The sequence below is a fragment of the Megascapheus bottae genome, chromosome 23 (genome assembly GCF_031878675.1).
Source record: "Megascapheus bottae isolate mThoBot1 chromosome 23, mThoBot2.hap1, whole genome shotgun sequence".
Taxonomy (NCBI): domain Eukaryota; kingdom Metazoa; phylum Chordata; class Mammalia; order Rodentia; family Geomyidae; genus Megascapheus; species Megascapheus bottae.
Genome location: NC_143531.1, coordinates 4,245,805 through 4,256,492, shown reverse-complemented (window position 1 = coordinate 4,256,492; position 10,688 = coordinate 4,245,805). Strand labels below are relative to the sequence as shown.

General features: G+C 36.6%; 1 pseudogene; it reads right to left on the bottom strand.

Moving 5' to 3' along the window:
• Positions 1-9,085: 9,085 nt before the first annotated feature.
• Positions 9,086-9,955, bottom strand: LOC150047232 (NADH dehydrogenase [ubiquinone] 1 alpha subcomplex subunit 5 pseudogene; annotated as a pseudogene).
• Positions 9,956-10,688: the final 733 nt, after the last annotated feature.

Below are 10,688 nucleotides of genomic sequence, written 5' to 3'. Positions count from 1 at the left end.
TTGAAGTTGCTAATGGGAACAGAAAAGCAAATTCGGAGTTCCTCTCTCCGCTCCCCCCCCCCACCATTTAACAAAAAAATCTTTAAGGGGTTTCAATTCAGTCTATCAGCTAGAGCTTAATTTTGATATAAAGTAATAGAGGGAAATTAATGAATACCAAGAGAACATACATGATTAAAGGCTAGGATGACATATTGATCCACTATTGTTTTCAATATCCAAATATGACATCTCCCTTATGTTTAGCACTATTCCTTAGAGAACAGGGGTGATTTTGTTGTTGCTGTTATTTCTTTTTATTTTCCTTTTAGTAGTTGTAAAAAGGTATCTCAATTCAACATATCAGGTTATAAGTACAATGTACCCTGACCAATGACACCTCTTCCATCCTATCCCTCATCTCTCCTAACCCGACCCCTACCAAGTTACCAGCTTCAATTTTCATATATTCATATGGGATATATGTGGGGGGTTGTTGTTTTTGTTAGTAGAATTCTTTTTCCCTGAATAGTTTTATTGTTTTTAAGTAGTTGTGCAAAGGAATTACTTTTTTTTTTTTTTACCAAAGCAGTGTATGAATACAGTGCACCTTAGTCAATCTCACACACCTTTCCACATTCTCAGCCACTCCTCCCAATCCACCCTTATTTTTTGCCTTTTGTTTTTTGGCCAGTCCTGGAGCTTTTTCCTCAAGGCTTAGTGCTCTACCACTTGAGCCACAGCATCACTTCTGGCTTTTCTATATATGTGGTACCTAGGAATCAAACCCTGTCTTCGTGCAGGCTAGGCCAGCACTCTACCACTAGGTCAAACTCCTAGCCCCTTTACTTGCCTTTTAACAGAGTAGTTTAAGCATCTTGATGTGTGTCACCACTTTAGCATTGTCACCACCACCTCTCTCCGCCTCTCCCTGGCTTTGACCCACCCCTTGCCTTATATTTCTCAGTTCTGTGTTAAATAAAATGAATTCTTTTCTGCATTCTCTCCCATCTCCCCTTGGTGCATCCTCCTCTCTTGCAAGCATCCATTTCCTGGTACTTGCTTTGCTGGACTTTGATTTAGTCTTTCTTTTCTTTTTTACTTTCTTTTTTTTTTTTTAAGAATTCACCATTTGAGCTCTCCATAGAGTCTGTTACAATTCAGTGAATTCATTGAAACCCCTTACTTGCCACCCACTGTGTTTACTTGTGATTTATATGTGAATTTTTTTAATGTTCTGACCTTCTTATTAAACTATGTGTTACTCTTTTTTCTTTTCTTTTCTTTTTTTTTTGTCAGTTGTGGGGCTTGCACTCTAGGCCTGGGTACTGTCCCTGAGCTCTTTAACTCAAGGCTACCGCTCTACCCCATGAACAACAGCCCCACTTCTGGCTTCAAACCTGGATCCTCAGATCTCAGCCTCCTGAGTAGCTAGGATTATGGGTGTGAGCCACTGGCACCTGGCTGTGTTACTCTTTTTGAAGCCACTGGCTATTTTAACTAACAGAGCTGAAGAGAAGGAAAAAAATTCAAAACTACTGAGGGAGAAAAGGTAAATTTCATTGAATTATCAAGTTCACAAGTTTTCAAGTGATCATTGAACTTAACTATTTATATAGAAAAAGCAAACATTGAGTTAAGGTGGAGTTAATTTAGCTTTTGGCCCTCATTAGTATGAGCCATCATTAAGGGATAAGCTCAGAAGTGATTGGAATTCTGGACTAAAATGAGAGATATGTACATGTTCAATAACTAACACATTACTTGATGGAATAAATAAAGTTTAATATCTCTAGGGATGACTGAGGTTTTTATTTAAGAATGAAAGATATGTTGACATTGTATGTTGATGGTTTTCATTTAGAAAAGAATATTTGGAAACTCATCCACCAAAAGTTTATTTATTCACTCTATTTTCCCCCAAGTGCTTCCCAAAATGGAAAGCATTCAATGGTTTGTATTCTTGAAAGAGTCCTAGAGACCATGATTTTCTGTTCACTGTCTCAATTAAGGGTCCTCAACTGTCTTTCCCATTGTGAAGTAAAAACTAAAGAATTAATTTGTTCTGTTCTGTTAAATGTCTGCTTTTGCGAAGGCCATGCATTTTGTGTATTCACACGGATAAAAAATAAGGGAGTTTTATTCAAAACAGCTCTGTTCTTGCATCAGGAAATGTGTAGACTGTTTTCAGTTGTGATGTTTACAAGAAATTCTTCTTGACACTACAATGAATTTACAAAAATAAAGCAGTTGTTTCATGGGCTAGATCACAGATGAATCCGTTACTGTGGGAATGTCTAATGGAAGGCACACAGTGGCTTATTTGGGTATTGATTGCTTTTTCTTTTTAGTTGTGTGAAATGGTAAGAAGGGTCAGTTATTTCTGTAGACCAGGTATTAATATAAAATAATATCCTGTGTCTGAAATAGAGAGGTATTATAAAGAAACTATGAGAAGTGGCATGTAGGGGCATGGCTCAAGTGGTAGAGTGGACATCAATTGGGGAAAAGCTTTGAGTTCAAAGACAAAAAGTAGCTAGCTACTCAGGAGCTGGAGATCCCGGGATAGTGGTTCAAAGCCAGCCTGGGCCAGAAAGTCCATGAGACTCTGAGCTCAAACTAAACTCGAAACCACTGATAGCAGAGCTGTTGCTCAAGTGGTAGAGTATTAATCTTGAGTGAAAAAGCTCAATGACAGTGCTCTGGCCCTGAATTCAGTCCCCAGAACACACACACACACACACACACACACACACACACACACACACACACACACATAAACACACATACACATACACTGTTATGATTTTCTGAATCATAAAATATTTGTAAAGAATTTGAAAAGCCTTTCATGAGGCCTTACTTTGTGAGAAAGAATTTAACCATGTGGTTAAATTTCCCATTACTGATTACTTTAATCCTACCACAGTACCATTCTAGAAAGATAATGAGAAGACTTTATAAGGATGACTTTTTATTTTTTTCTGGAAAATGGTAAACTATCCATATAATTTGCATTTGCTTCAGAGGTTAGTCATTTTTATTTTTCCATTGGTTGAATTAAGAAAAAAAAAGGAAAGAAGTGAAGAATGAATTAAGTACATATGAAAACCCAATCTTGTAAACAAGGACCATGTTATATAGCTTGCAGAATCATCTCTTAGAGCATATGACTCCTCTCATAGGTGTCTTTATTTTGCCAAAAGAGGAAACTATTGGAAGATTCTATTAAATGCTCCAGCCGAGCCTTCTTTTCTCATTTACTATATTACTACTATACTTTTCGGTACATCAGACTCCATAAATGTCCCTCTTTCCTCTGGAATCATTACTGTATGTCATTCTCTATAACATTAAAATTATTAAAATGTATAACAAAATGAAGGAATGGCTGCAGAGAGATGCCACCCTGCATTATGCAAATCAGCATGGAGGCCTTCTATATTCTTTTTGAGGTTAGGATTGCAAGAGACGTTCAATGAAATTTATTCATAAGCATGAGTCAGTAAGATAAGAATGCACTGAATTTGGTAATTGGGCTCTGAAGTAATACATTGCCTTATGGGGCTTATAGGTACACACTGACCCAGATAATCACATGTCTTGCTCTGCCGATAATGCATGTTTGTTCTTCCAGTTTTACAAATTAGAACATGGCATTTATGGGGCGAGGGCTCTGTTGGATACCAAAGTGACTGGCAGTCGATCATAATCTTTATTGTTGTTGATTATATATCATTTATTTTAATTACAGAGCAGCACAGATTTCACATATAACTTTTGGTGTGGCTTTCAACACAACACAATAGGGAGAAATCACACTGCAATTGGTCTTTTAGCATCATAGTTTGATCTGGTAAGCCATTTGACCATTCGCATCTAGTGAGGTAAGCAGGATGAAAAATAGTGAAGATGGAACATTGGACTGGAAGTTTCCAGTTCCTCTGAGGATACACGTCCATTGTGGTAAGGACAAAGGCAGATAAACTATGACAATGTTTGGACCTAAGTGCCATTGTGTTTTGATATTTCAATCTCCAATCTTTTACCTGTACATCTAGGTTAAAAATAACAGTGTAACTTGAGGCTACACCCACAGTATTATTTTTATGAAGATGGACAAGTGTCTGAGAGATTAGGTAAATGTGAATATCGTGAGAATAACCATTTACTTCTTTGGTTTTCTGTGAACCCCTCACTAGAATATAATCTTCCTGCTGGCAGAGACTGCATTGTCACTGTAACCCCTTGCCTAAAATTACATCTGATTCATGTTCCCAATAAATTCCTAAACACAATTTAGTTTAAGGTTTTTTTTTCAAGGCTTTTTATTTTCCGTAGAGGATTTGGAACTAAGGGCTTTGCATTGCTAGGCTGGTGCTTTACCTCTTGAGCCATGACCCAAGCCCTTTGTACTCTGATTGTGTTTTGCCAGAGCCATCCTGCATTGTGGCCTCCTATTTACATTTCCTATCATAGGAAAGATGGCAGGCATACACTACCAAACATGGCCTTTTCTGTTGAGATGGGCTCAGGAGGGTATCCTATTCTTTGAGCCACTCCAACAGCCCCTTTTTATGTTGCCTGTTGTTGAGACAATATTTTGTTATTCCTAGACTCCAGTCTTTCTGTCTGTGCTACCTTTTGTCACTGGGTGGCCAGTTCTTGCTACTGTGTTTAGCCACTTGCCTTTAACTTAGAAAGACAGGATTGCAGCACCATGCCCAGCTATAGGAGACAGAGTCCATAAACATGTATGCCAGGCTAGTCTTGAGCTACAATTCTTCAATATACATCACCCAAGAAGCCAACAGGACATGCTTGAGCCACAACATCCAGGTATTTTTGCAAATAATATTTTTAATGACAGTTGGGTTCTGTGATAATTTACTTGTGTCAGGCCATTCAACAGGTACTACAATTTTTCTTGCTTTCACTTAAATAAGAGTAAAACATAGCTCATATTTTAGTAGTATTATCTCTTGAATTCATATAATTTCATTTAGTAAAACTGAACTGACAGAATAATAATCAGTCACCATATTTTAGTAATTCTTAAATCTCAAATGAACTACTTCAGAAGCTCTATAAGGAAATTCAATGTTGGCTTTTGGTTTGATGAAGGCTTTTCTTATCGATTGTAAGCAATACACACCTACTTTTATTTTATGAAGAGGGTTTTAAAAGTCAATGTATGGTATGAAATCATCAAAATACTTTGGAATTAACATGATAAAGTAATCAAATATTCCTAACATGAAGCGAGTTTATTATGTGAAATTGATTCCACCTTATAAACTATTAGTATCTGGTACTTTGGTTTGAATTTTTTATGTTTATAAAAAAGCTTTATCTTTTTTCCTATATTTTTATTGTAATTAATAGAAGGGCTAGAGTTATATTCACCAGACAGAAGGTGCATTACTTCACACACATTGATACCTCTTCTCATGTTTTTGTCCTCATTTCTCTCCCTGCCCTCCTCCCCTCCTCTTGTTTCCTCCCTTCCCTTTCCTATTTCAAATAAACAAACAAACATATATACAACATACCAGGTAATAAGGTAAGATACTGTAACAATATGAGAATTACCAAGGGACAACAAAAGAGATGAGAAATAACAGTGCACATTAAGAACAACAATCACACATTATATGGCTCTTGTTTCCATATCCTGGAGGTCCTTTCATTTAGCCTCATCCTATATGGCCTTGTGTATGTAGGTTTTGCCCTATTGTAAACCTCTGCTAGGAGAACCCAAGGTTTATACTAATTATTACAAATGAGGGAACCCATTTGTTCCTTTGAGTCTGGCTTACTTCACTTAATATAATTTTTTCCAAGTCTTTCCATTTCCTTACAAATGGGGCGATGTCATCATTCTTTCTGATGGCAGCATAGAATTCCATTGTGTATAAATACCACATCTTGTTGATCCAATCATCTACTGAGGGACATCTGGTTGGTTCTGTATCTTTGCTATGGTAAATAGTGCTGCAATGAACATCATTATGCTAGTGGCTTTAGTATGTCCTTGTTTCTGGACTACTGGGTAGATGCCGAGTAGTGGAATTGCTGGGTCATCGGGGAGCTCTATGTTTAGTCTTTTGAGGAATGAAAAAAGCTTTATCTTTTGACTTTATAGCACAGTCTGTCAGTTTTTAGTTGGAGCAGAATGGCTAAATTCTCTTAGAAAGTTTATGTAAATCTCATCTGTTTGGCAATGGTTTTCTTACATGAATATTACATTTTTCTTGGATGTTTGAAAGAAATCACCCTGAAAACTTTAGAGAACTATGCTGCTGTCAGAAAGAATGACATCGCCCCATTTGTTAGGAAATGGAAAGACTTAGAAAAAGTCATATTAAGTGAAGTAAGCCAGACTCAAAGGAACATAGGCTCAATGGTTTCCCTCATTTCAAATAAACAAATCAGTAGAAACCTTGGGCTCTCATAGCAGAGATTTACAATAGAGCAAAACCTAGATACATAAGGCCATATAGTAAAGGATCTTTAGGATACAGAAACAAAAGCCATAATGAGTGATTGTTGTCCTTAATGTACTGTTATCGCTCATCTCTTTTGCTGTCCCTTGGTTATCTCATAATGTTACAGTATCTTACTTTGTTATCTGGATATATTTGTATTTGGTTATTTGAAATTGGATAGGGAAGGGGGGAAAACAAGATGAGGGGTGGGGTTGGTGGGGAAGGAAATGGGGACCAAGACATGAGAAAGGGTATCAATGTATGTGAATTAATGCACCTTCTCTCTTGCAAATATAATGTAACCCTTCAATTAATTACAATAAAATATATGAAAAACTGAATATTTCAACATATATCCCATCATTCTGTGGCAATCATGTTGTGATGCCAGTCATCTCTTACAGCAATCATTTCTGGAAACATAGCTTTGTAGATTTGCAGATCTCCTGATTTCCTGGCACCAGCCAATCACTAAAGAAAAAGCATGTCCTGGGTTCCCTGGACATATCTGTTCCAGAACCCCTTCTCATTGTCATAGCACATTGTTAACATCTCACAAAACCATTTTTCCCAGGACAGTGAGAGGAAAAACTTGGCCAAGTTAACTAAAATTTATATCTTTGTAACCTTCCTGCCAACACTGATTTCAGCTCCACTATTCAGGATAGTTCTATTTTGTGTTGTTAGTGCTTTTGTAAATCACTTTTGTAAAGCTTTATCTTTTTTATTTATGCAAAAATCCTTCTCATAGAATTGATGATGCATACCTTTTGGATGAACACTCCAAGAAATTTTTTTTCTGCAACAGTAACTAGTCTGTTGTCTAGTTTCTCATTATTATTCTAGGACATAATTGTTGCTAGGCAATAATCAATTCTCAATTTATTTTCATTTATATTCTGTCCAAGTTTCATGAGAATGTTTTTCTTTATCTCTTTTTCTCTATACCTTATGTTGTTAAACTGGTAGCACATTTTAAAAAATCAAATATTTAAGGTGTACACAATATTTTAACATATATGCATATGTGTGTATCTATATACTGATGTCTACCACAATCTTTAAATCTAGTTCTATGAATTTACCTATTCATCTATGTATTATATATGACAATGAAATGCCTATTACATTAATGCAACTGGAGCCTCTCAACTCACATGTTACCTTTCTTGGTAGCATAAGTAAAGTTTATTAGCAGTTATTCACCACAAATGGCACAATCTCCTTTTCTAAGACTCAATAATGTAGACAGCATATATGGGTATATATACATATATACGTATATGTATATATATATAATGCTTGTATGTATATACAGATAATTTGTATTCTGTCAATAGGCACATCACATCATCATTTCTGTACCTTGAATTTTTTTTCTAATGCTGCAATGAACACAGCACAGATGTCTTTATGAGGTGATGACATCATTCCCTTTGAACACATTAGGAAGAGGGCTTGTCTGAAGACCTTCAGGCCTGTGGTGGATCACCTTTCTCAGCTTTAATGGTGAATATTTTATTAACTCTTCTTAACAGACAAGGAGCAATTTTTTTCCCCCAGAAACCATGTTCTTGGAGTCCTTCTGTCTATAAGCAACAGGGGACCAAATACCCGTAAACCAGTGATTGAATTCTCCTTCATTCTTTTTTTTGGTCAATATACATTTATATATTTTAATCTTGCTTTATACATAAGATCAAAGCAAAGAGGTTAACCACAATTTAAAATTTTATCACACACTATTTGTTGTTGTTGCTGTTGTTGTCGTTAGTTGTAGGGATTAAACACAGGGCCTGGGTGCTGTCCTTGAGGCATTTTGTGCTCACGGCTAGCCCTCTACCACTTGAGTCACAGTGCCATTTCCAGATTTTGAGTGGTTAACTGGAGATAAGAGTCTCATGGAGACTTTTCTTCCCAAGGTAGCTTTGAACCACGATCCTCAAATCTCAGTCTCCTGAGTGTTTAGGATTATAGACCTGATGTCTGGCTATAAGATATTTTTTTTGACACTTTTCTCTAATTGAACATCTCCAGTCTCATGACCACTTGAGTTACCAATAAATTCATTTAGATAATAAAATTTCATTCTGTCTATTTTCTGAAATGAAAAATAGGTATTATGCTTAAGGTAGTACTAAATTATGGTCTGTGTATAGCGTTATCTGTAGAAACTACCAATTAACTTTCAAATGTTACCACAACTTTTCTGTTCAACAACAACATCAAGAAAAAACATCTTTGAAATAATCTGAGAGAATATTATGCAACTGACAAAATACTAATACCACCATCACTGACAAGGCTCCTAAGCAAGTCCCTGTCTCAGTTTTCTTACTCAAGATAGCACACATTTTTAACAAAACATTTAATTACATCATTTCCCATTAGCAGATCAAAGACTATTTTTGCCAGTCCTGGCCTTGAACGCAGGGCCTGGGCACTGTCCTGGTCACTGTCAAGGCTAGAGCTCTACCACTTGAGCCACAGAGCACCATTTCTGGCTTTTTTCTATGTATATGGTACTGAGGAATTGAACCCCAGTCTTCGTGCATGCTAGACAAGCACTCTACCACTAGGCTAAACTCCCGGCCCAGATCAAAGACTTTTGATAATGCTTATATTGGTCATTTCCACTGGTTGGCAGGAGGCTCTTCCACTAACAGCTCTCAGAGTTTCAAGTCTAACATATTTCTTGCCAGACTTAGTTCCTTTTCAGCCTGAAGAATCACCTACCTCTTCTATTTGGCCATCCGGAAGTTTGTTTTCTAATTTTTTAACATCTGGTTCGGCTTTGACCATATTGAGTTTCTCCTTTGTAATCTGTTCTGTGTATTTTCTGTATGCTGCAATATTAGGGAATGGCTCCAGAACATCAAGAATCTTTCTGTGCAATACTGTTAGCCTGTCGCGAGGAGTGTCACAAACAGCCAAGTCCACCAGGCCGGGGTCTTCTTTAGCACGCAGGGCATGGTGGATCTCTTCTTCATTCTTTCAAGCTGTGTGTTGTATGCTATATCTTCTTCACCCGTGATAAATTCAGTAAGCACAATACTCAGGAAGTATTTCAGAGGGAGAGCAACTTCTTTTCCTTCTGCCACTATCTTCCAAAGGTAATAAGATATTCCCAAGGTCAAAAAGAAAGGACTGATGAGAAGTGTTGATTCTCTTGTTTCCAAGCTCAAAGCTTGCCTAGAAAATACCTTTTGTCTCTTTGGAAAGGGTCATGTGACCACCTTCCACCACAAAGGCACATGGGAAATTCAATATCTCCTATGTTTAGTATTTTTCATAGGATGAAAGCAGTTTCTTCACTAGGGCAGGAGGGAGAGATAAATTACTGCTAGGCAAACGATGTGGCTTGACATATTCCAGGAGTTTCGTTGGGGGTTGAGTCAGGAATGGGAAAACTGTATATCTATTTAGTAAATCTGTTTACCTAAGTTGAGTGACGACTGAGTTCCACTGTTCGGTATATTTTTGGGCATTGGATATTGTTGAGGATGAATATGCCAGTTTCTAATATCTGTAGTCCTGCTCCTCTTACTCAGGACTTTGTGGTTTATCTATGGTAATGTTGCTTGAAATCTAGCATATTGTTAATCTATAATTTTAGTTTCCATCACTGATGAAGATTTGGACCTATTTTTGAAATTTCATAACAATTTTATAGAAAAGTTGACAAAGGGTGTCGCATGTGGCGGCTGAATCATTTTATCTTATTCTGAATGCTATATATTATGTTGAGTAGCTGTTTTTCAAGTCACAAAAAGACCACATAATTGACAGCCAAATTCTTAGCTATTCTGCAATTGCTAATGACCAAGATAATAACATGTTTTTATTTTTTGTAATGGTATAGTTTTCCCTCTGGAACTTTCTGCTGCTATTTGGGAATTGGCATAAAAGAATAATTTGTTCAGTGTTATGTGATAAATGCATACTATATTGAATGATCATTGAGTCTACAGTAGTGCAAAGAAGTTGATTTCTTGAAGGAAGCTTCCAGACATGACAAAAAGGCAAGTCAGAATAGTGAAATCCAAGAGACTCCCCATGCACAAAAGTCCTTAAACTATAAGAATATACTCCTTCTATCTGGCAAATATCATGTAACCCTTTTACTAATTACAATAAAAAAATATCTGTAGAAATTATTCTAGAAAAAAAAGAATATACTGATTGAAAAGGGTATTAATGTATGGGAATTAATGCACCATC